Source organism: Pezoporus flaviventris, unplaced genomic scaffold, assembly GCF_033815535.1.
Source record: "Pezoporus flaviventris isolate CSIRO_AGI_PZ_B2104156 unplaced genomic scaffold, CSIRO_AGI_Pfla_v1 ptg000029l, whole genome shotgun sequence".
Taxonomy (NCBI): Eukaryota; Metazoa; Chordata; class Aves; order Psittaciformes; family Psittacidae; genus Pezoporus; species Pezoporus flaviventris.
The window spans coordinates 17450001-17475521 of record NW_026892577.1 but is presented as its reverse complement, the minus strand read 5'-3'; the positions used below and the strand labels follow the sequence as shown (position 1 = coordinate 17475521).

The window sequence follows — 25521 nt, the reverse complement described above, 5'->3', positions numbered from 1 at the left end:
CTGCAGAGCAGCCTGAAGACTGGCAATGGACATGGTGATGGGAGAACATGGCAGAGCACTGACTCTGAAGACTGGCTGTAGAGCCTCATTCTGAAGTCCTACAGGCCACACACTTGCCTGGGTCTGACACAGTCTCTGGTTCGGGTTCCTTCTCAAACCATCACAAAAACAGCAGCATTTCCACTGGGTTTATTTCTGCATGTTGGAACTCGGCTTCAAAGGGATTGGATTTTCTCACACAAGTATTTGCCCCAAGAAAGTTCCTGGACCATTTTCCTATTAGGCCTCTTTGCTAAGAATTTCACTGAGGTAGTTTGCAGCTGCAGATGTTCCTGTGCATTGGTTACCAAGGCTTAGGCTACAACTGTTACAGTAATCCTTAAACCTAGCATGGTGTCTCCCCATGAACATCATGGATATGCTTGTTTATGTATCACCTGGCATACCACAAGCTGAGGCAGAACCTGAAGGGGTTCTGCTAACGCTGGGGAGGTTTGGATCATATACTGAAATAGGTTTAGCTGCTGTGCAAGGTATGCTTTTCATTGGTGGTACATTTAATAGCTTATATTAGCTAATTTAAATGTATATTCTGGCTTCTACTGTATGTTAATATGGCTCTCTGCATTTATATGCCTAAATGTATTCTGGGTATAAATGTATCTCTTGTTAAAACTTACAGTTTTATCTTTATACAGATTACCAGTATTGGGTTGAAATGCTGTCACTTTGATGCACTTGCATCAGGCTAATCCTGTGGGAATGTCTGGTCCCCAGACCTATGTGAGGTAAGTGTATCTAGTGGTGTGTTTCTGGGGTATGTTGTGAGGGGCTGCATTGTTATGTTGTGTGCTGGGTGCATCCCCAGGGTGTTTCTGTGGGGTGTTCTGAGGCATTCACTCTGAGCATTGCCATGGGGATGATCAGGGGGACGAAACACAATTTGTATTTCTTAGTGTTGTGTGATTGTACTCTCACAGTGCCTCAGAGTGAAGGTGCATGGTGAACTACACACCTCTGTCCTGTGTGGTTGTGTATGACAATAATGTGCATGCACACATGCTCTCTCACATACAGGCACACACCCTCCAGGCTCCAGTGCCTGTAGGAGAGTGTGTGTGTGTGTGAATGCTATTTAAATAAAAAAGAAAGGAAGTGAATCAGGGTCGTTTCCATTTTAATTGTAAAACAGATAAGCACTAAACACTTTGAAAAAGTAAATGACTTGAGAATAATTACTATCTATTACTCTGCATCCCAGGGGGGCAGTTGGAGGAGCCCAGATGGCTACAAAAATGGGATTTAGCAGAAAATTGAAGACATTATTCACCGTAACACATTATCAATTACCTTCATATCAATTACAATAACCTTACATTAGAAGAAGGGCCAGGAGACTATCTTCAGCCCCCAGCCTGAATAGTAATTGCACTACCCCTATGGATGTTGTGTGTGTGTGTGTTAGAGGGTGGGGGGCACCACTGGGTTGTGCAGGGGGTTCTGGCAGCTCCCACTGCTTGTAGGGGAGAGGATATTAATAGCTCAGGGTAGTTTCCCCTCCCCTCCCTACAGACACCTCATGGAAGGTTTTTCTCTGTCCTGTTTGTGTGGTCTAATAGCTCGAAGGGCAGATGATGTGGCTCCTTCCAAGAAATTCTGCTTGGCTTGTCATTTGGGAAGTTCAGAGTCTCTGTGCAGAGACTGCTGTTTTGCACCAGTGTCCTCTACTTTCATCTTCCCTCTCTCAGCCATTTCAGCCAAGCTGCTCAGTTTGTGAATGGGGGCTGATATGCAGTCTGAGGTCCTTTTTGTAGGACTTGTGTTTCCTGGTGTAGCGGTCTGGCTCCCTCCCATCCTGTGCAGGAGGCTGGATGCCAGATCCAGATGGGGCAGCTGCTTGTGCTTCCTGTATATGGTCACAGAGAGGTTACACAAGGCCTTGGGTGGGATATAGAGATGAACCAGTGAAAATCAATTTTTAAAACAAAAATCTCCCTTCCTCCTTTTCTCTAGGGATGGTGGAAGGGAGTAGTACCAAGTGTGCACTTGGGAAGACCAGTACCAAGGCTGCTTCAGCAGGCTGGTAGCATGAAGATAGGTCTAAGGACATCTTGCGGCCTGTGGCTGTCTCTTGTTGCCAGCTGGGATAGCCCTTGGAACTGGGGGTAGGTCAGTGCTTCTGACTGTAGCTGGTTAATGATGGCTTGCCATGATGCCTTTCTGAAATTCCACCTCCTGGATCTGGGTTTGATAGGACTCAGCCAAGTATTTATACATGCAACACCAAGATCTAGCTGTTGTAGTCCCATTCTCTGCTGCAATCCAAACAGGACTGCAAAATCCTGCAGTCCAAACTGCCAAAGTATCCCAGCCTGTGTGCAAAAGTGCATGTGGAACACAAGCATTCAGGCACATCAGGGCACTTATGAGTTAAACTATTGGTGGCACTCCCTCCAGCCTCCCCCCTTTCCCAAATATGCAGTGGAGTGTCCAGTGGGTTAGTGCAGAGAGGACTAATTGCTATTAAAAGGCTTTAATCTGGGAGATTAGTGCTGGCTCCAGGCGGTGTTTGCACACGAAGGAGACGTTTCCGACGAGATGAACTAGAATTCGTCCCTGCTGTTTTGTTGATAGAAAATCATCTTCCCCTTGGTTTTTTCTCTTTATCTCCGTCTCTCTTGCTTTCTTGCTCTCTCTGATCATTTGCTTTTGCCTCCTCCTTGAAGTTGAGCTGAGAGCTTTATTGTTTTTGAGAGCAGCAGTCCTCTTTGACCTTTGGGGTCGGTTGTCTTAAGACATACGTAAAGACATTCGTGAATGTACGTGTAGATGTGATCAGTTTCCTGCTTCAGAGAGTCTCTCAGAAAATAGATCCTGATCAAGAGAAGTAATAATAGTATGTTTTCCCATTGCTCACTGCTGAGTCTCTTGTGGGTCAATGAGGGGCCTGCAGAACCCTTCCTATAACATGGGTCAGCCCAGACCCCTTCTCCTGGGCAAAAGCTTGATCCAGGGAGCATCAGGAAGAGGTGTTGCAGGCTGAACACCCTGCAGAAGTAATTAGTGGGAGGTAATTAAGTGATTACATATGGGAAGGTATGGAGCATTACTGGACCTCTGGCATGACCCAGGAAATGTCACTATTGACTTTGATGAACACTGGATCAAGCTCAATGGAAATTACTTTGATAACATGCCAGATGCGTCCAGAGAGCCTGTCCATGAAGGAGACACATTTGACCTGGGAGCACAGAAATCTTTGTGTTACACTTGCTGGAGGATCCAAAAGCAGAGGTGCTTATTCTGAATTCACTGTTATCAGAAATCCAAGAGAGTCTCTCAGGTCTGACTATCTAGACAAATAATCCCTGCTGCTCCTACTGTCTAGCTGGCATTTTCACAGCTTCCTCAGGACATTAAGTGCCAATGTCCCTTTGGCAAGCACAAAGGAATGAATGGACAGTGTTTACATATAACTTGAGTGGAAGGAACTGAAGTAATTGTATTCCAAAGAGAAGGATGTGTGAAAACTTCAGGAGGAAAGGACTCAGGTAGAACCACAAAGTTGCATGGTCCTTCTGGCCTTGAGGGTGCCCAGACAAAATGTAGGAAAGAGTAATAGTAAGAAGGAACGAGTGTCCCCAAATCAATGAGGCCAAGAATAAAGAGGACAGTTAGGGATGGGGGAGAATATTGGTCCAGGATTTGGGTCTTCCATGCAAAGAAGTCAAGGCTTTCCAAAGAGGAAGCACTTTATTTGCAAAATGTCATACATCATTATTCTGTGCTCTGTCTGAACACTGTGGGCATTGCTCTTTTGCAGGATGCTGCTGGAAACTTCCGTAAGATTGCACCATGATTATTTTCACCATAAGTAGGTATTTTTAGGCAGCATAAATCAGACACTGGGAGCAGAGAAGGGAAAATTAAGTCATATGTGTATTCCTGGGGACAGTATGGATTTCCAAAGACAGCTGTGGAGCCTGTTGAAGGCAGTTGTGGAGCCTGTTGCTTGGAAGAGTGGTATGGTGGTGTGTTGTTCTTTGTTTACTTTTTACAGTACCTGGATTGGTTATGAAATGTCACACCGTGGTTCTCTTAGGAAAGCTTTGTTGTGGGTTGGAATTTTATATAAAGGTATTTATTTCTTTTCTTGCCTCTCTGCCCCCGCCTGAAAATCCAAATTATTACTGTCAGCCAGCAGGAGAGTAGACCTACTGCTCATGTAAATTGCTCTATTTCTGTTCTTTGCCCTTGTTCTCTCAAGTTTGCAAATGATACTGGTGTAACCAACATAAGGATCTGGCCTCTAGCATGTGTTTGTCCCATCTGCTGTCCAGCATGTTAATTTTCATGGAAGACACAAACTTGCACGGACTGTGATTTTAAGGAGGGGCCCTTTTGCTTTTCAAGAGCCAACTGTGAAGCCTCAGGGGCCCAGTTCTGAAAGGCAGTCAATGCCAAGATCAGGAGGCGTTGGGAACTTGGGTCCTGGCAATTTCTGGCTTCTGGTCCAATACAGACAAGACCATAGGGAAGGAAGCACGTGTTAGACATTTGTGTAAAAGTAGCAATGATGTTAAAGATTTTTGGGTAGAAACGTCCTTGGGGGGAAGGACCAGGCTTGCAAAAAGGACTCAGTTGAAATAAGCCTTGAAAAATCCTCAGAGGGGTTAGAAATGGTGGCCCAGGGAGTATATTTCCACTGCAGTTGTCAACCAAAATAAAAATAATGATTTATTTAAAAAAAAAAGCAACAAGTGGGAGGTATCTGTTGCTTTCGCTGATCCTCTTTATCTTTCCGAGTTCGATAGGAACAGAGGTATGCCAGGTAATGGTTTAAGTGACTCTTTTTCCCACTACTGAATGCTGCAGATATTTACAATTATTAATAGCCAGGCTTCTTAACATGCCTGGAGGTCTTGAAAGTCTTGTGTTTTCAGTGCAAGATTGGAAAATCCTGAGATTTTCTAAATGCTCAGACATGATCTTAAAAAGGAAAAAGGAAAAAAGAAAAAAAAAGCCAAACCAAAAATCATAAAAGTATTTGGAAAGCGTCCTTTAGTTGGATTCTATTTCAACTATTGTTTACTCTTGTTAATGTTTGTTAGGATACATTTCTTGAATGTTACTGCTCTCATGCAAGTGGCTCATTGTACATTTAGATGGTAGTGTTAGTAACTCTTCAGTTTTTCTTGCATGTTTCATGAAAACTACTGAGTTTCTGAAACTCCTTGCTCCTTCGAATCAGGTAAGCATATGACAATGTGAGCTGTGCTTTCATTTTGTTATCTTTTCAATGTTTCTATGTCCAAGGTGGGCATTAAATCAGACTAAATAGCCTGAGAAGCTTTAAATTGTCAACCAAATCAAGAAGCTTAAAGAAGGAACTCAGGATCTATGATATTACAAAGTATTTTAATGACTTTCACTGAACCTTCTGGTTTTAGAGCATATGGCACACCATTTTTTAACTTATTATGTTGGAAATACCACCCATAGGCTTCAGGTCACTTCCAAATACTCATGGAAACCGATCTTTTATTGTATCCACCTCACTGCATGATTGGAGCCCCAGGGGTCTGCATCTAGGGCATCTGGAAGGAGTTGACCTCTTGGAGTGTGAAGAAGTGTTTGGAGCTCTCCACATGCTGAACCTCTTCAACCAGAGTGTAAAACTTCCACTTGACTTCAAAGGAGTTTGAAGTCCCACATCTGGGAGTGAAGGTCCAGTCATGTATGTGACTTGCACAAAAGTGCCCTCAAAACCATGGGAACATGTGTTTTTTTGGGAGGGAACTGCACAGGTATTTAGAGAAAGCAGGAGAAGCGGTGAATGGTGTAGGACCAGACTGGGGACAAGAGACTTAGGAAGGGCATGTGGGAGATCTGTAAAGGACCACTGCAGGAGGCAGATTCCAAAAAAAGAGAGATTCTGATGCAGGCATTGGAATGGGAAAGCTCAGCGGATGCAAGGCAGCAGGGAGCTCGCTGGAAAACTAACTAATCCCTTTTCTCCAAGCTAGAGGTAGCCAAGGATGGAGCTTACCTCTTCTAGTCTGCCAGTGGCTTTAGAAATTTTAAGGCAACCTAAATTAAACCTGGCCCCTGATGGGTCTTCTGCCTTCCTAAATCCAATTAGCTAATCATGACTTTTCACTTAACTGCAATGTCTTTAATTGGATCAAAATAACAACAGGAAGCATAGAAAATTACAGGAATTTACTTAGCATGCAGGGCGGAGCCTTGCAGCTGGGATCATCATTATCTCTAGCACAGGTTGTAGAGTTCATCAGAGGTGTAAAATCTCCATGAACAGTTCTCAATATCATGTATAGAGCTTTTTCATCTTTGTTTAAGCTACAGACATCCACATAGAAAGCTATAATAGGTGTGGTGGTACAGCTTGCTGTTCCTCTGCATGTGCACTCTAGCCAGCAAAATTTGACTGCATGCAATACCTCCTTTGCACTTGGTGGTGTGAAGGGGCTTTTGGACAAATGAAATGCCTTTGAATGGCCTCCAAATCTTTAAAGTTGGGCACAGGCTATGCAGAACTGAGGCCTTTGGGCAGCAGTTTTCTTTTGAACTGCCATTCAGAAGTGCTGGGGCTGTATTGAAACACAATAGCTCCAAAATGTGCATTCTTGTCATGTTACTGGACATGGGGTAGCACCACCAGATGAGCTTTAAAAGCCAAATCCCAGCTTAGCAAGGCAACAATGACAATGCATTAGCACCAGCACAGGACTTGGCACTGACAGAGATGATCTAGCAATGCTACTAATAAGATACACACTTCTTCTAAACAGTTGTGTCATTGGCATGCTCACTGGGATGTGGGAAAGAGGGGATATGGCTGGCACCTGCAACATTTTTTGAGCATGATTTGGAATGGGATTCTGGAGATCAAAACATACGTAAGAGATTCCAGGTTAGTGATTTCTTTTTTTCTGCTGTATTTTACTGGTTGGTGATGTGCAGCGTATGATGAATACAGAACCAAGCAAAACAGAATAAACAGGAGGAAAAAGGCAACTCTTTTCCTGTTTTCTATACAACGTAAGGGACTTCCTTTCTATCAGAGCAAGATTCATCATGCAAACCACACTCTATGCATGCTGATGCCACTTCCTATCCAAAGGATGCTTTGCAGCCTCAGTGAATGTTGATCTGGATTTACATGACCCAACAGGGATCAGATTTTTGCCCACTGGGAGCTGTCAATGAATGCAAAGTGTGACGTAGTGCTTATCTAGCATGCACACGAGAGACCCTGCTGCAAATCAGGAATGACTTCACTCAATCCAGTGGAGCTGAACAACCATAAATGAGCAGAATGAAGCCCACACATTATCCTGGGCTAGCATGCTATCTTTAGCAGGCCCTAATGAATTCAGCTGCAGCATGTAGTCATTAATCCCAGTGGAAAGAGCAGCTCACCATTACATGACCTGGGATTTCAAGAGTTTGCTATTAATGCACCAGGCTGCTGTCCTAATGCAGAGCCCTCCATGGCTCGAGCCTGGGGAAAAATGTGCATTATCCTGGACCCAGCCAAAATCCCAGCAAAGCTCTTTCAGCACCTTCCAGCCTGGGTAAGAAGGGCTTGTAAGAAGTGGGGAAAGGCCAGGGTAATAGATGGCACACAGGGCCCTGAAATTGTTTATGATGCAAATATGTTTAAAAGCACCGCATTGCCTCCTCTGGGAAAAGGAGCTTAGAATTGAAGTTTAATGATAACAAATGATTGTTAATGAGTTGTCTAAACATAATAGATGGAAAGAATTAAAAGCCTAGAATAAACAGGGTTTCATTAAAGCACAATAAAGAAACAACACAAATTTCATATCTTGGAATAAATGGGCCCTTGTGGTCTTGCTGGGAGTGGAGGGTGCTGACGTGGGCGCATGGGCTGTGGAGCTAAGTCCTCTCCTGTCTAGGTGCTCTCCCTGGGTGTGGGGCTCTGGCGGCTGTGTGGCACTTGCTGGTGGGATCAGCTTTGTGGTGGCTGCTTAGGGCTCCACTTCTCCACAGTTTACGCACATGCCTGACCTGCAGCACATGAGGAATTCACTGTTTCGCCAGCACTCCTCAGGTGCTTGAAAGCAGGCGCTTGCTCGAGTGTCCTGCTTAAGCACCTCTTAGTGCTGTCAGCGCTTTGAAATGGAGAAGGAGACAGGTTTTGTTCAGAGGTGTTTACAGCCCTTCCTTACAGCAGCAAATATTGGTTTCAGGGTGCACAGGACCCCCTGGGGACTTTTGACTGTTCCTAAGTGAGTCTGCAAAAGTAACTGAGAAAGGCAAGTTCAAACCAGCTGTACAACTATCTACAGATAGGTTTTTAAGCCCTTCAGATGCTGATCTTTTTTACTTTATATTTTAAGATCCCACAGATAAAGTTGAAAATCAGTCCCCTAGAAAAGTGTGTTACTGAGAATGTGAAATTCCACAGAGATTTCACAAATGGCTCATCAGAATGTTAGATGCCAAGAGCACACACCATATTTCATCTCAGTGTGTGGCAGATGGCATATTGTGGATAGATTTTTAGACCAAGATTTTATTAAGGACATATGAAGAGATGATCGATAATTCCTTGGTGGTTTGTTTCCTAGACTGTATTTGACATGGTGAAATTATTTTTGTTATTTGTGTGGGGTGGGAAACTTTGAAATTTCAAACTTGTTTTCAGGCTTTAGAGCAAATTTCTACTTCAGGTTTCATTTGAAATTATCCCTTAGATGAGAGCAGTGTTCTGCAAGGCCCTTTTAGATTCTGGGAGTCTAACTCAGCATTTAGAATTTGTCATTAAGAGGAAATGTGGGGCAATAGGCAAAACCTGAAAATATGTTGCAAAAAGCATGTCAAGATTTTCTCAGAAAAACTGCTTAAAAAATAATTAAAAGGCTCCTTTTTTTTTTTTTTTTCCTCTAGGAATTCAAAAAATAAATTAAAAAACCTCAAGACTTTGTCCTCAATCCCCCCCATTTTCTGTTTGTTGGCTTGCAGATCTTGTTCGTGTTTCAGGAAGGACTGTATGTTCAGCAGAGTGTATGTGAGAGCAGGACGCTTTGCTGTGGTGATGTGTCTGTGTTTTGGAGTGTGTCCATGTCCAACTGTAATATACTTATCTTTATTGATGTGCTTTATGATGGGTGGATTGCAGATCTGACAGGTTCTTTCTATGCATTTGTGAAGCTGCACCAGGCTCGGCACTAGACGACCCCAGTCCTGACAGTAACCCTAGAACAACCCCAACATTCAGCAGGGGCTGGCTCCTGCTCCCTTCATTCATACTAATTTGTGCTTTACCCCATGACTGGTTTGCCTGAAGCTGCTGGGAATACTTGTGAAGTGTGCAACACAAATGCAGGACAAGCAAGGCTTGAAAAACGCAGGCAAAAATTAGAGCTGTGCAGTGTTGGAACTCAGCAGTGTTTTCCACTGGGAAAATGACGTTCTTGTGACACAGGGTGTCTCTCTTTTTCTTGATTAAAAATCTGAACTTTTCTTTGTGAAAGATGGTATTTGGAAGTTTCTGTTGAAACTGAAAAATGATTAAGTTTTTCAGTATGGATTTAAGATTTTTTTTTAAGAACAACCTAGAAAAAGTATCCCTCTTCTTCTCTCCAAATCAAGGAAATCAAAGTTACAAGTGAAATGAGATTTTTGACAGAAGCAAGAACGTTTTTTAACATTTTTATTAACTAGAATTAGCACTAGTATTATTCTTGTTTCCCTTGTGTTAGTACTAATACAGGTATCTGCTTGTGCACTTAGGCTTAATGTAGAACAGTCTGCCTTTCTGAGGGCATTTGATCTTAGTTGGGTATGTGAGAATTTGGGGTCCTGCTGTACCTGTGACATTGTCAGTGCTAAATACAGCTGTGCAAAAGCACTGAAAAAGATGGGGTGAACCTTTAGCTGTGTTTGCGTTGAACACTATATGTGACCACGTGGGGAGAAGACACATCCATGTGGATATGGTGTTAGTCCTTCACAGAGAGGAGGTCTGGAAGGTGATAGTCCTGCTTCTTGGCAGCTGCTGAATGACTTACACAATGAAGTTTCTTTCCAGCACAGCGAGAGAAGAAGGAAAGCTTCCAAATGCTTCTTATGCAGCTGATTGACATCAAAATGCAGGCTGAGGGTTCATATCTGAGCCTCTTGGAACAATGATATTCCTGAGGAAAACTTGATCCAGATGGATCCAGTTGCCCAAATAGGTCAGTTTTGGTAAAACTTAGTTTAACTGAATGAAACATTCTGACTGGCTCTAGTGAGGAGTATCAAAATGACAGCCTGAGGTCTGGTTTGGGGAGTCTGATGCCTGGCATCATGGACAAGCAAAATCCACTCTGTGATTTCAGACACAGGAATGTATGAAGCACAGGATCTACCTGGATGTCTGTGTTTATTAAGCCTGCATCCACAGGAGAGTGTCTTACTGGCTGAGCAGTGTGTATCATGCCTCAAGGGTCTGCGTTTGCATGTGTTAATCAGTCTGGGTGGGTTTGTCTGGGTATACCTGTGACACGTGTGCTTAAGCAGTGTGGGTGCAAGCAGTGTTGTTGGTTTAGTAGCTGGCATGCAGATCTGGGAGAATCATAGTATCACAGAATGGTTGATGTGGGAAGGGGAACTTCTTGTCCAACCCCACTTCTCAAGCAGGGCCACCCAGAGTCAGTTGCCCAGGACCATACTCAGGCATCCCTCCTGGTCTTCCTGGCTGTAGTTGCAACCACAAGGAAAGTTACAAGGCTCAGTTAGGCAGCACTGGCCCTGTCAGTAAATAATTGTGCAGTTCAGGCTTCAGTTTGGGATTTTTTTTTTTCCGCTGGATTTGACTCCATAGAGAATCAGCCAGACTGTGCTGAGCTGGTCCCATCTGCACCCAACCTGGAGAGCAGCTTTATCTTGCCTTGTAAAACTGCAGAGCTCTGTGACAAAAGAGTTAATCTCTGCCTTTGTTTCTCTTCCACTCTCTCTTCTCTCTTGCAGTGGGACTGAAAGGCAAGATGAGAGCAGATCCATCAGTGTCAGCTGCTTTCAGCACATCAGCACTTTTGGGGGGTTTATTGGGGACTAGCCCATCAGCAGTGCTTCCAAACTGCAAACATGCTGCAGACAGGCCCCTCCTCCCATGCAGCAGCCAGGCTGCCTGGGGAAGGAGCGAAGGGACCCCAGTGCCACTGGCTAGGGACTGGGTGATAAATGACTGCATAAGGCATCTCCATGGCTAGTAAAGTCCAGAGGGTAGGCCAGAGCCAAGCTTCTGGAGAGGCAGCAGTGAAACCATGTTAATTCCTGGGCTTGCATCCATGTGTGTCTGTGTGTCTGTACTGTCTGAAATAATACACTTGACACAAACACACATGCTTAGCTTCCAGCACACACAGTAACATGGAAGAGGGGTGAAAGAGAGAAAATAACCTGATTGACAGGTTAATGAAGCAGTTCATAACAGCAAAGTATATTATAACCTTAGAAACAGCTTGTAAATACCCAGTTGCTTTACATGTATAAACATACTTCCCTGCCTAGCTCTGCGTATATACATTTGCCAATATATGAAATGTACGTGCCTGTTTATATGCGTATCTAAAAGGTGCAGGAATGAGAAATCAATGCTCTGCAGTGAAACCAAAGAATAAATGGGAGCTGGAAAAAAATTAAGCTTCATTAGCCTAGCAGCCATATATATCTCCTGACTTTTATTTTACTCCTAGGGCTAGGAGCCTTCCTTCCAAAGCAGTGGAGGGACTTAGGAACACACATCTCACCGTCTTGCACTCCCAAGCCCTCTTGCTACTCTTGAAAAAGCCACCTGTGGGCTGTTTTTTTTTCTTTATTTATTTGTTTTTTTGAATCCCAGGGTCTTGGGCTTCAGCCCAGCTCATAAGGCTGGGAAGTCACGTTAGCCTGAGGAGAGCAGAGTTTGAACCCATATCTAATCCAGGGTTTTGACTAATCCCTCATTGCTTTGGTATGTCACTTCGAAAATCTTAGGTATATTATTTACTAGGCAGATATTTGGATGTCTTTGTTTCCTTCTGTATTGTACATATTCATGGGAATTTCCTGACGTACTCTGGACTGGGGCAATGACTTACACAACAATACTTTCTCTCTTTTGTGGGACCTATTGGCAAACATAAATAGTGACATACTGAGCTCTTGTGGATAGATGACAGCCCCAGGAGCTGAAAAATCAAGTTAAGCATGACTTTTAGCTTTAAAGGACCTTTAGCTTTTCATGACTCTGCTTTTACTTGTAAGCCTTAATTTTACAGTAAGATAATTCCCCTGGGTTCTTTTCCTAGCTTCTCTTAGAGAAAAGAAGAAGATTAAGAGGTTTCTCATACACACAAAGGAGTGTGTTATTTGCCAATTCCCAGTAAAAGCCAAGCAGTGTTTCCAAGTGTCATGACTGCGGATGAAAAAATTCAAAGATCCAAGTGTACTGGGAAGGATTGGAACCAGCAGGTTGATAGAACCCAACCTACACAATGGAAAGTTGACTTTATCACATTGAAGTTTGGCTCAGACTTGAACTCTCACAAAAATTGTCAGCAAATACCTGTCTAAGAGTATACAGTCAAGTCCCTGGCCTCAGTTCTTCTCAAAAGAGTTGTGCCAGTATTATCTTCCCTGATGTGAATCCCAAGCTGAAAGCACTTAAGAGGTGGGATATGTGCAGAGACTGCTGATGTGACATATACGGCACCAGGCAAGGAGCATAGGTTCATGTATGTATCCTGGGCAGTGTGCAAGTGACCATATCTGCAAGTGTCTAGCCACACATGCTTGTGCTTTTCTACAACCATAAGGGAACCTTTTATTATAAGGCAACAAGCACTGTCTTGGTCTAGCTCTTGACCAGAGTTCTTGATGAGCTTGTGATCTGAGGAGCTTACAGGCAAAACAGTCAAGCCAAGTATTTCTGTATTAGTCTTAAAGCTATGAAACAGAGGTGACTTGTCCCTGATCACATGCAAAGCTGAAGGCAGAGCTGGGAATGGGGCTCAGATGTCCAGCATGGTAAGATCATTCTTTCCATTTCTGTCAAGACTGGTCAATTATGCTAAAGCAACACTGGCTGAACATTTGCATGGAAGCAAACAGATGTATACCTGAGCCTTTAGGAGCATCATAGCTCTGTAACCAGGAATCCTCTGGCAATTTGAGGCACTGTCTAAGAGAACTGTTCTGCCTAGTATCCTGTACTTCTCTAAGCTCCCCCTTTCTTGATCTCCTAGGATTAGGATCTGCAGTTGCTCTCCACAGATGTATTAACCCTTCTATGCAAGATGGAGGAGAACAAGTTAACTTAAGCCAGGACAGGAGATTAGGGGTGATAGAAGTTTCGTTTGTAGCCTGGAGAATTGGTGTCCTTGCATCATGGACTTGTCCTTAATTCTCCACCAGGGAAGACTGTCAGGTTTGAGCTGACTGATGCTGCTTGTGGAATTCTCTCCCTGCCCCAGAGACAAGAGTGGGGGGTGGGAGGTAGGGGGCAATTAATTTCATGTGGGAGGAGTAGGTGAGGGATGGGAGCTTGCAAGGTCCCTCTGTCTTTGGTGGTAAGGAGGAGAAGGCTATGCACAGTGGTTCAGCTGTCTTCTACCAGCCAGCCAGATCCAGGAGACCTTCCCAGTCAGAGCAGAAAGGTCAGCTTTGCTGCTGTCAGCACTGCTGAGAGCAGGATCTGGGGATGGGTGAATCCAAATATCCAGATCGCATGGATATTGGCTGGAAACGTTCCACCATATCCGGGTGGCTGCCTTTGTGTGATATTCATGCTTGTCAGAAAATTAATTATTCCATTCACCAGTCTCTCTGAGCAGGGAGGATTACCTCTCAATACCTGGAGCTCCTCCTGCGGGTGGTGTGTGTTTGTAAGCACGTCTGTCTGCATGCCTGCTTACTGAAAGGGTGTGTGTGTGGCGGACGTAGATATGTACAGACAGCAAGAGATGGTATATTACGGTAGGCACAGAGAAGGAGTGACATGAATGATGCAGAAATAAGAAAGATGCCTTGCTCTGTGTGTCTGTGACAGAGGGTGTCCTTGGGGATACTTTCTGCATACCAGAGAGAGGGGTATTTTCCTCCAGGTAAGGTTAGCTGTGTGCGGGAGCAGAGGGTGCAGGGCTTGGGTAAGTGGCCATGAATTCCTTGCCTTTGCCCTTACGTATGTAAGAAATGCACACATGGCCTAGGCTGTATCCCCATGCTTTTTAGATCTGCCTTCAGAAAGATTGATGTGTTTGATGCAAGCCTAAATCTGCCCATGATTTCCTGTGTACTTGTGCTGAGAACAGCGAAAAAAGTTCATGTGTACACACTGATTATTGAAACACTGCATATGTGTTGAAAAATCTGGGGTCAGCTGACATTGCAATAGTACCTGTCATTTTGATTTTGATGCATTTGATTTTGACTATGGGCCTCCTAAACATAGCTCCAGGTCTTGTCTTCTTGCTTTTCCATTTGATCAGCCCCATGTACTTCAGTGGGTAACTTACACCTGCAAGTGAGCAGAATCAGGTCTGGTGATATTTAAAAGTAAAACCATTTCACTGGAGTCTGAAAGCTTTCCTGGGATGCTCTAACTCACAGGAGTTCTTATCCCATATGGGGCAGCATGGTCTGTACATGTTCTGGGGTTGGAGTTTTCCAACTGCAGCATCAAGGAGTGATCTTCCCTAGAAAGCAAAGCTACTTAATTGTGGCTTGACTCTGAGAGCACCCTGATTGGCTCTGCTAGGCAGCACAGCGCTGAGTTTCAGGCTTGGGGTATTCTTGGAAATTTGTATTATTAATTGAGAGCTTATTAATGGCAAACACAGGATGACATTTTACATGGTTTAGTTATGTTCTGAGTCACTGGTACAATGCAGCCTCAGCCACAAGGCAAGGAAGCTCCTGCCGTAACTGATAAGAGAAGAAATAACAGCTCAGTTCCCACTAACTGATCTTGCGGTGACAGGAACGGCCCTTGCAAATGTCTGATCAACTCCAATCTGGTTGTCGCTCATCCTGGGGTTAAGGAAATCTCAGAGGAAAACAGACTTACTCACTGAGGTAATAACCATTCTGGTTTATTAGCAGTGGGCTAGGAGAGGCACTCCTGTAAGCCACAGCCAAGCATCTGCAGCCTCTTTTGTCTGGGAGGAAACACAGGCTGTACAAAGCCCCTGAATATCTCCATCAATCCTCCTAGTCCCCTCTTCTCTGCTGCTATGTGTGCATCCATCCTATCCTGTCTGCCAGAACTCCCTGGGTCTTTCCCAGGCACATTGAGGGTATTTGAACTTAGTGTTGTCACAGGTGGCATTTGCTTGTGTTGCTGAGGCTCCTCAAGGAGGCACTCATTCTGCATAAGCTCTGCTTTGGTTCTCAGAAAGAGGGACAAAGTTTGGAGACTTCCTGCCAAAAAAGAAAGTTTGGAGACTTCCTGCCAAAGCTTGGCCTTAGGTTGGGAAAGCCACCCTGTGTGACAGAAGTAAGGGAGATGATGGTGAGAAGCCACTTCCCATCTGGGTTTGTAGAAATAGCAGTGCATATCCCCCTTCACAAGACAAAGCTCACATATGGGTGCCAAATAGACTGTTCCTTGTCTGAGACTTATGGAGCTAAGCATCTGCACAGACTGAGGACCTCTTGAGGACCTCCACAGATCTGTTAGATCTATAGATCTGTGGGACACAGGTAGTCTGTCACCCATAATACTCAGTCCTGCAGGTATTAGCTTCATCAATGGCTGAGGATGGGTACAAAGTCTTTACTGCAACTGCTGAGAGCTGTATAAGGGAACACAGACAGCAGAGCTCCTCTGCATTCCCTTGTCCGGCAGCAGAATTATTTCCACAAAGGCATTGCAGGCTCTGGGAGGAGATTATAGGCCAAGCACTTAAACTCTTCCTCCCTGGATTAGCAAGAGCCCCACAGCTGTGGATTGTCTGATGCCAGCAAATAAACCAGATGGATGACATGGATGGAGGTAGGCCAAGCTGGGATGGAAACCACAGTGTGCCCTCCTGTCTTAATGGGCTTCTGGAAGATGAAGTAGCACAAGCTGGAAAAAGCCTTCAGCTGCAAAGCTCTCTATATTGAGGTAATGGGAAATGGGATCTGCTGGTTTTTGTGAGGCTTCAGCTGTGGCTGTTGGAATCTCCTCTGATGCTGCAGGAAGAGCCCTGGGTACCTACAGGAATGTGGGATGTTTCCAGGCTCCACTGGAGAATAGAATCCAGACCTGCAGCTGTAGAGAGCAGTGGGCTTGGGAATTAAAATCCAGCGTTCATAGTGAGAGGTATCATGGACTGCATGCATGCTAGAGGATATGACTGCTGTTGCCAGTTCTGGTTAGCAGGTTGCAGGAAGCTGAAGCCCACCCAGTCTGCAGAGGACAATGATGGGTCAGTGCTGCTGGGCAATGTACGCTGCTTTTGCAAGGTGCCAGACCTGGCTGTTCCTCCAGCACTTTATGGCTAAGATCTGTTACCTGGGTGATGGCAAGGCCTAGAATTTGGATCAGACTCTCACTGTGCTAGATGCTGTATATACAGGTCTCTTGAGCTTCATGTCCAAAAAGAGCTTTTTCTCATGATTAACAGGACATCGTTTTATGGATGGGCTGTCACAAAAGGCTGTGAGAAAACTACAAGTGCCTCACTTCACCACTTGTCCAGGATCCCCAGAATCTGTCTTCCTTCAAAACCCAAGGTAAGGTAACCTATCCTTGTCTCTGCATCTCCCCATTGACCATTTAGGCACCCAAGCTTAGTGCTCCCAAATAACAAGCGATTAAAATGACTCACAGATCTCTTGAGTTTGGAGGGTACAGAAAATTCCACAGGACTTTGTACAAATAAAAGACTCACCTGCAATGACACAAGGAGTCCATATCAGTGCTGAGAACTTAATTTGGCTCTGCCCTAGTCTTATGCCTTAGCCCCATGACTGGCTTTTCCCAAGAGACTAGTTGGGATGTTTCAAAAGGTAGGGGCAGTGTGTCCAACACTAGAGCATGCCTGCAGTGTGCTTTGGGGTACTTTGAGTTGGGGTATTCCAGCTTTACTAGGAGATGAGTCTCTTGCCACACTTGCCAACTCAACACGAGTTGCCAGAGTCTGTCTCAAAATAAAGGCCTGAACCTCAGTTCAGTGCCTCTTCAAGCCAGGCCAAGCTGCCTGCAAGTCTGTTTTGGAAGGGATTACTGAACACTCCCCTCAGCGTGCTGGAAAATCACCACTGCTGGTAACAGGTACTGTCCAGACACTTCACATAGTGTTTATGGGGTTCAGTGTGGAGGGGTGGATTCAGGATGCGCTTGCCAGGCTCTTTATTGCTGTGGGGGAGCATGCCCTTTCTAGGTGTGATCGTCACCACTGCCATTTGTCCTTCTTTCTCTATTCTGCCATCCCCGAAGCAGCCTGGATTGGTTATAGCCCACATGTTACAGTGGCCAACCTGCAAAGAGAGAGCCAGAAAAAGTTAATGTGGAGTTCTGGTCTACTCCCAGGATGCATTTGGGCTGCAGCCCATAATGATATGTATAATTGCAAAGGCCTGCCAAAAAAAGCAGGCTGGATTTAATTGAGTCAACACACTGCTATTAATAATAAAATGGCAGAGACTTTGCTATTAATCACTTGTGCTGGCTTTATCACAGGCAGTCTCGGCTATCTGGCTACCAAACAAGACCTTAAAAAAAAAATGGTGCAGTGGAAAACTTACTAGTGGGAATACACCTGCTAACAACATAAACCTTGTAAACAAAATGTTCCTTGCAGAATAATTCACTTTCTGAAGGGGCAGCCTGTCTGGGAGGCAAATAGGATTATATCAGATGCCTGTGTCCTGCAGCAAAGTCCTCCTTTATAGGAATAGATCACTGGAGGATGCACTTAGCAACTGGTGCATCTTTGGAAAAGGTTATGCTTGATAAAGGACTTTGTATGAGGTGGGAATTCAGGGAGAAATGAATCCTCCAAAGAGAAACGTGATTGCTGCAGGAATATGGCACAGCCCAGAGAGGAATGCATCTGTTCCTAGTAAATGGAAAATGTACTGTTTATTGAGGTACTGAACAAAAAGGGAAATGCAAAACAAATACTCTGCCTGACACTTAAATTGCAGCTCTCCTTGAGGAGGACTGCAAAAAACTGGTATATCTGGATGGCTGGCTGGATGTGGAGCTCTGTACCCCAAAGTGCATGCTGCTAGTACTGCCGGCAACACCACAGAAGGAGTAGGGTTTGGTCTTCTGAGGGGCCACTGCGGCCCAGGAGTGCTCTCTTTCCTTTAATATGACTTGGCCATGCCGTGAGGAAGGGGTTGAATGGGGCTCCAGCCCTTTCACGCATGCACTGTGTTTGCTTACCTGAGCTGCCCGTGTTCCCTGTAGCCTTCTTGATGTACTGCACCCTAGTGACAGGGGTTGGTACTGTTTTCTTATGGTAGCGCAGTGAAAGCATGCTGCATTTTTAAACACTCCCTCAGCCAAGGCTGTTACCTTAGCAAGCACGGTAATGGCAGTTTTCGCTTTTGCATCTGAGTAGAGCTGCTTGCTATGACTACGTCTGGGAAATGACCATGTAGAAAAAAGGTCTGAAACCCAGGTGAAAGGGAATAGGCTTGCAAAATGTGCCTCTGAGCAGGAAATGTGATGTGTCTATAGGCAAAGCCAAACGATATAGAGCAGGTAGAGAAACAAACAAAACAGATACATTAGGTGTCTTTTAGTGTAAGAGGTTGTGAGGCTTAAAAAGAATTACTGGCAGATGGCTGGATGGGGAGAATCTGCTGCCTTCCACATCTGAGAATACCAAAGGAATGGGTCTTTTATTCTCTTGAAAGTTTTCCTGCACAAAGGGATAAATTTTGTGTGCACCAATGCAAAAAATCTGTGTGCGTCTTGCACAAATAGTCAAACTAAGTAAATGATTCAATAGGCTAAAAGACCTTTCTCTCTACTATGAATTAACAAGGTCCATAAATGAGTGCAAATGTTACCCCTCAGAAAGAAAGAAAAAAAGACAAGAGATAAAGCAAGAACAAAAAAAAAAAAAAACAAAAAAAACCTGGAAAAAAAAATTATCCACTTCCTGCTGTTTTCCTTTCCTCCCCATAAAGTGAGTGTCTTATCCTCAGAGAAATTCACTTCATTGTTAGAAATAGCCGAAATTGGCTTGCAACTAGTAAAGATGCCAAGAATTTGCACCTTGCTCTGTGACCTAAAGCAAAAATGACATGAACATTGACAAATTTGACAAGGAAATTTGTGCAAAAAACAACTTCTATTTGGCTAGCCAAGCAGCAAATATGTCGGATGATATGCTTTATTAAGCAATCCATTTTTCAGCAATAGCTGCACCATCTGCAAAGGTTAGTGTGCATCAGGCTTTCCACAGAATTTCATCTGCGTCTGCAGCTAGGTGCAACACACGACCACATTTTTCATGTACATACAATTTTGGATGCAAATAGAATACTTGATGAAAGAGGTGACCTTCCGGACTGACTTCCCCCATGCAGTAAAGTCACAGGCACAGAAGCAGCTGAGAGAAACATATCTCTGCCTGGAGGGAGGAGGGGGGAGTGGGAGAGAAGAAGGAGGGGGAAAGGGAGAAATAAAAAGAGGAGAAAACTTCAGGAAAAAGTGTTTCCCAAAGAAATGGTTTGGCACATCGCATAGCAGAGGCTCCACACCTGTACCGGTCAAAGGGGAACAGAAACAGTTGTTTTGGGTTAGTTGCAGTTTTCTTCTGGATGGTATCCATCTCTCCATCTTCTAGTTTTTCTCTTGTTAACTTGTGTAGTTCCTGCTACTATACTACCTAAATATCCTTGTCTTTCATTGCTTCCTCTATTATGGTTTTCATTCCAGACCTGTCATCTCTTGGGGATGAGCCATTTGCCTTTTAGCTACTACTGCCCCTGCTTGGGGCTGCTGGATCTCCTTCTAAACATCCTTGTCTGCATGGAATGTATTTTCTAAACCTAAGGAGGGAAATCATTGTTTCCAAATATTAGTTGGACAAATCCATTTTCTGTCCTTTTTGTTCTTTTTTTTTTTTTTTCCTTAAAGGCATGATGGTCCTGCCTCTGTATTTTCCTGTATTGTTTTCTAGTAGATGAATATGGTCCTTTTGTGTCCTGCCTGCCCTACATTAGGTGGAATCAGCTTTTCTCTAGTCCCCAGTCTTCTTCCCCAAGTATATGCTGTACACATGGCTCCCTATGCCTCATTGGTGGTTGCTGGTTATAAATTCATGTTCTCAATCCCTACTCTGCTTAGCTGAAGCTGGATGCCATCCCAGTGCCTTGCAACTGTCCCTGGTCCAGTGGAAAGTTTAATCTGCCAGTTTATGGCATGTCATCCTATGGGGAGAGTTCAGTTCAGTGCAGCTCCACACTGCACAGAGAGAAGCTCATTAGCAGGACATGGTAGTGTCTGATGACACTGTGGTCCAAGAAGGCCTCATTAGGCACAAAATGTTTTCTGCAGCTCTCTGAGGTTTCCTAGTAACTTAAGGAATTCAGACATAGTTACAGTGGGGGCACAGATGAAATGGGGAGCAGAGGTGTGCTCTCCAAGGGCCATCTCCCCTGTGTGTCTTTTGGAGGAGCAGTTATCAGATGAACCCTTTGACTCCTTTTACATAGCCTTGGATGCTAGCTGCGAAGCTGCAGCTAGACTGGCTGGGCCTGGCATGCACACTCTTCCCTGGCTGGCTGCTAAGTGGTGTTAAGTGATGAATGTTAAACTTAACAAGTGGACTTACAGATTTACGTAAGGATTTTACTGCCTGCCAGGTATAAATGATGGAACAGCTTTGATCTTTAGGGGGATCAGCACTGGAAGTGATTTAAACTAAAGTTAATAAAACTGCTTAAAACTGTACTCTGTAGTCCCACAGGCTGAAGGAGCCCTGGTGGTCACTTGACTGCTCTAAGTAAAAATTGTTCACATTTATGAGGGAGATCAAATCCCACTGGTGTTAACTGTGTTTCCAGCTGAATAATAAATGGTATCTTCCAAGAGTTCTGCAAGTCCTTCCCTGCGTGTGCTGCAGGTCCCACAACCTGCTGGAGCTACCAAGCTGTTGTCCACAGATGCAAAAAGTGGTGGACTCTTGGTTATTTCCATGATTTCCATGGACTTTTCTCATTCTTTTATCACTTCATAATCTCTGAACCAGGTCTGATCCCTTTGTTCTTTCGTAGCATGTCACATACTAGTGCTGTGATTTTTTATTTTGCCATGAAATAGGACTTCTAGTGTGTTTTAACTTTGGAATTTGCTGGCCAGCAGAGAAAAGTAAATGCCATAAAGATCAAAATTTCATTGGTTTTATGGTAGACTTTGCCACCAGTGACCTTTAGAAAGGGGATGTTGCATTGCAGTTTTTATGAATGGTCCTGTAATATCTTCTTTCATTGCAAGCATATTGAGAAAGTTCTCCACTAAGGCGAAAAGTTTAATTTTTAATGGTGGGTCTATTTTTGTCTCCTAGGAATCTCAGCTGCCCCCTATGGTATTTCCATTGTGCATTTCCATAGTGTCCCAAGATGAAACAGTGTGAGCTGCAGTGGGCAAGGTGCTCAGACGCTGGTGCAAACAGCACTTGTGTAACCTGTGCTGATTCAGGTGAAGAAGTGGCTGCTCAGTAACTATGACAGAAGTTGATGGGATTTACTGGCATCCCTGTATCAGCCCAGCTCATTAGGTTTACAAGTGAGACCAAATTCCATCAGTTAATTGTGTTCACAGCTATGAAGCAAACAGGCTTCATGCCAGGGGGTCATACTGTCAACCGGAGTCACTGGGTTCTCCCTCCAGACACACACAAATGGAAGTCATCTTGCTATTGCTATAGGGTTTTCTAATTCTCCTGCCATTTCCTAGAAACTATTTAACAACTACTAGAATGCCTTCTGTCTGCCTGGTAACAAAACAAGTAGCCTTTCATGGGCCTCTCTAGAAATCAATGATTGGCAGCCACTGAAATTGAATTAGCAGTAACTCAGCACTGGTAGAAAAAATACTTTTTTTGTTTTTATTTCAGCCCAGTGCACTGTTAGTGATGAAACTCTGCAACGGAATGCTTTGATGAGGCTGTGATCTTGGAAGGATACAGAAAGAGATGGGCTGTTTCAGGCGGATCACAAGGAAATCCTGGTTTATAAAGGTACAGTCAAGTCTGGGGTAGGATTTGCTCTGCAGAGGAGCCAGCTGGAAACTGACAGTGACTGGGAGGAAGTTGCATGAAAATCTTGTTTCTTGTACCTTGTTGTGTAATTACCTCTTGCAGAGTTTGGGTGTTTTTCTGAATTACAGTCACTGTTGGAGACAGGTTATGGGCTTAGACAGACCACTGGCTGGACAGCCTGGTATTTCCTGCATTCTTACTTCCATGGATCCTTTAATAGCTCAGTTGCCTGCCTTTGTCCTGCTATTGTGTCTCACTGCAAGGATGGTCTGTGATTGTCATGGGATTTCTGCTAGACAGCTAGACAGCTTCTAGTAGTATTTTCAGAGCCCCCTGATATGCTCCTCACACTCCTGTAGCATTTTCTAAATCCCCTGGGGGCTGAGGGTCATCTCTCACTTTACATGGGATAAATTGATAATGACACAATGAAATCAGTCATGATGAAATGGCTCCATTTTTATTACAATGAGAGGGGATTTTGGATCCATGTTGCTGTTGTGGTGTCTCAGGAGCCGCCCTTACACCACAGTGGTGTTTTGGCAAAGATTTCCAGTGGTGTTTTGAACTCTTCTATCCCATCCCGTAAACTTGACACTGGATTCAGCAGACTGTGTTCAGAGGTTTGCGGTGTGTTTCCAGAAAAGTTCTCCACACTGCATCTTGTAGCAGCCTGTCCGTTTGCTGTGGCTGGATTCTTGTAGGGCCACAACTGTTGTGTTAGAGAGTGAGGAAAGTGATACACATACTAGATGATCAGCTGTGGCTGGAATTTGTTCCTCACCCATTGGTCAGTGTGGGTGAAGAAGTAGTTTGGGAAGCATCACATGATTTATGGTTATTTGCTTGTGGCTCCTAATGGCTATTTTTCCTCTTACTGTCTCATCTGACTAAGGGCTAGTTTCCAGTAGCTTTCTTACTCCCCTGGAAAAGATGCTGTATGTCCCTGGAAGTCTGGGGAAATCAGGCACATTGTGCCGTGAGACTCCTCTGAGCCTGAACCTCTGCTCTCACAGCTTATTTCTGCTGCCTGGTATCTTGCCCATGCTGCAGTGTGGAGTAAGCACTAAAGTACTCAGGCAAGATAAATCAATGGGTGTCTGCTGATTTACGCCACTGGAAGATTGGGCCCAGGTCAGATAGAGAGCAGAGAACCCTCCAACAGAGTCTCTTTAAAAGAAACCACAGGCAGGTACTTCAGCCCAGTTAGCTGGGCATTCAATTACGGCTTTTGCTACAGAGTAAAACCAGTTTTTCCAAAGAACGCTGGTAGCAGCCTCTTAAAAAAGGAGTTGTGGTCCCTCCCCGGTGACCTTTCCTTGTCAAATGCTGCATGCTGTGATGTTCCTACACAATGGAGAACACTCTGGTCTCTGTGTACTTGGCAAAGGAAGAAATGGCTTTTTTAATCTCATTGCATGAATTATTGGCAAAACGTTTGAAGTGGCTCCAAGATTCCTCTCTGACTGACTTGCATTTTCTCAGGAGATTTGTGTAGTTTGGGAGTTTGGAACGTGTAACTGAATAACTCGGAGAAAGCATTTGCTACCTTTTGAAAGGCTGCTGTGTCCTTGCAGAAAATCCACTTCATCTGCTGCATCGACATCCCTTTGCAGAGGGCAAGCCCTCTTGGGCATGACATGCTGTGTCCCCTCAAAGGACACTTACCCTTGTGCTTCCCTGCCTGGCCCTGGGTGCAGGTATTGCCTGGAGGCAGTGCCTCCTGCGGACACTGCTGTGGCGTTGCCCGCAGCCAAACTGCGGACACGGGAGCAGGGCTCTGCTGTGCCAGGCCTTGGGCAAACATAAGCGTGTGCCAGTGCTTGCCCTGAATAGTCTACAGACATGGGGCATGGAAACACAGGCAGCAGCGTGGGGTCATGTGTCAAGGAAGTGCCAGAGCTGGGATTAGGACCTGTGTTCCTGCTGCTGCAGCCTTGTCAACCCTAAGGCACAAGAAGGGCCACCTTGTATTGGTAGCCAGCCCTTTTCTCTGTGTACCACTGCCTTGGGCTTGCTGGTATGGCTCTTCCATGGGCTAGATATTGCTCCAGGGATCCAGTGCAGTCCACATCCATCCTCTTTGCTGGAACATCCCTCTGGCTTCATGCTGACCACGGCAAGGGAAGGGTTGTCATCTCCCAGGGATGACCACCTCCCCTCATTCAGTGCTAGGCTCTTTTTGCAAGATCAAAGTGGAGGGAGTGTGCCAGAACCTGCCAAACTGCGCTGAGGAGACTGACAGGGAGTGACAGAGCCTGAAACTGTCTGGCAGATTGTTTGTTTAATGGGGGAAAATGTTTTCCTGACACTGTAGAGCACTTTGAATCGCAAACGATGTCGGTAGCACACATTCACCTGTTCCTACTAAGGATTTCTTCTAACTCCTAGGCTGTCCCTTTAGCAGGAGACTGCATTAGTGCCCAGACCATGTGGGCACGTGGCTGATTTGCCAATCAGGGCCGGCAGCATGAGAGTGACGATGCCACAGGGGCAGTGACCCTTGCAGAGCCACTGGGGCAGCAGCTCTGCGAGGAGAGGGGATCACAATGGCTTCATTCTTCACCGTGCTCCCCCCGGCCCCTCCAGCCCGCCCCAGCGGCCAGCCAGGCCTCTAAGTCCTCCCTTCAACTTCGATTCCCTGGGCCTGCAAAGTGGAAAATGAATTGGATCTGGGCCATGTGCAACCCTGCTGTCACCTGGTGTCATTTTTATTTCTCAGGCTGAAATGGCCCCAGAATATTGGCAGCTCTGAAATCATAAGGATATCTAATCGGATGATTTATGCCGGGAGGGATTTGACCGGGAGCCAGGAATTGGTAGTCACATCCTCCTCCTCCGCAGCTTGGGAAGGAGCTCCTGCTTTTGGTGGGGGTTATGGGGTGTTGTCTGTTTTGCAGCTGCGGTTGTCCCCTCCTCAATCCCGTGCTGATCGCCGCGGAGCCGCCAGCTCAGCTCCCTGCCTCCCCAAGCTGATAAATAATTACCTCCCCCTTCCCACCTCTGGAATGTGTACATAAACAGCATAGCCTACCTATGGCTACTTGGCTTGCTGTTAAGTCCTAAATAAAGCTAAAAAAGGATTAATAGCCCTTTGTGATACAGCATTAAAAAAAAAAAAAAGAATTAGAAGGCAGTTTGTCTTGCACTCCGTCACCTTCGGACCCAACAAGCGAGTGCGTGGAGTGGTTGCAGCTCTAAACTGCACCCACGGTGCACGCTACAGTAACCCAGAATGTGTATTTCTGCAGATGATTAAATCAATACAATTTTGACAAGACTTGTTGGAACATGC

The 25521-nt window shown here is 44.9% G+C and overlaps 2 long non-coding RNA genes across 2 annotated transcripts in view; both read left to right on the top strand.

Annotated features, from left to right (window-relative positions):
* Nucleotides 1–5071: 5071 nt before the first annotated feature.
* LOC133272296 (uncharacterized) overlaps nucleotides 5072–25521 on the top strand; it is a 27085-nt gene continuing 6635 nt past the window's right edge. The window contains exons 1-4 of the long non-coding RNA XR_009744384.1: nucleotides 5072–5251; nucleotides 12964–13044; nucleotides 16626–16734; nucleotides 22083–22205. This is a non-coding gene — a long non-coding RNA (uncharacterized LOC133272296). The remainder of the gene's footprint in view (nucleotides 5252–12963; nucleotides 13045–16625; nucleotides 16735–22082; nucleotides 22206–25521) is intronic.
* LOC133272297 (uncharacterized) lies at nucleotides 8996–11595 on the top strand. The gene is made up of 2 exons (XR_009744385.1): nucleotides 8996–10229; nucleotides 10374–11595. It is a non-coding gene; the product is annotated as an uncharacterized LOC133272297 (long non-coding RNA).